This window comes from Gekko japonicus, unplaced genomic scaffold (assembly GCF_001447785.1).
Source record: "Gekko japonicus isolate JY-2015 unplaced genomic scaffold, Gekko_japonicus_V1.1 scaffold3414, whole genome shotgun sequence".
Lineage (NCBI taxonomy): Eukaryota > Metazoa > Chordata > Lepidosauria > Squamata > Gekkonidae > Gekko > Gekko japonicus.
Window position 1 is genome coordinate 107,724 of NW_015175470.1, and position 856 is coordinate 108,579.

Below are 856 nucleotides of genomic sequence, written 5' to 3' on the forward strand. Positions count from 1 at the left end.
ATATTTTTTTAAAAAAAAAACTCATGACAGATAAAAGTAACATACATTCAAGTTTGCATTCGACTTTCCATGCTAGAAGTGAGTATATCGTAACTCCCTTAGCTTGTTTCCAAAGAAATTGCACAAGACGTGATTTTCACAAGTCACCCACCGTGTTTTGGGCGGGTCTAGCGAAACGCAAAATTGCAAGAACTAAGGGAATAGAGGCATATGATTTAGAATGGTAAGATAGTAATCTCAGCCCATTAGAAGAGGAGCTATGGTAAGCAGAGGGGCACAGGCTTGGCACTGGAACATCTGCTTGGCATGCAAAAGGTCCCAGGTTCAATCCCAGGCATCTCAAGCTAAATGGATTAGGTGGTAGGCGATGTGAAAGACCCCTGCTTGACACCCTGAGGAGCCCCTGGCAGTCCATTTAAACAAGGCAGACGTTCATGGACCCGTGGTCTGATTCAGTATAAAGCAGCTTCCTCTGTGTGCATGTATGTGTGTTTGTGGTACACAGACAGAATTCTTGGGTTGAAGATAAGGTGCAAAATGACTTCCTCTGAAGGTAGAAGGCCTCATGGTATCATTGGTAGGGGGCTCGTATTGATGTCTTTCTCCTCCTCATTACAGTTATCTGTTTGAAATGTTTTTTTTTCCCTTGTGGGACCTCTAACCCCCTCACCAAGCATCACATTTGCAATCCTTCCTCACAGCTGTGTACTGATAAAAGGGGGACGTGAAAAACCTCTATCTGTCCCACCACCTTTTGCTCATAATTCACAACATCCAAACAATTATTTCCTGTAGATTATATCATGCATAGCCCAGGGTACAAAACCATTAAACACAATAAACTAGAGAAAACAGT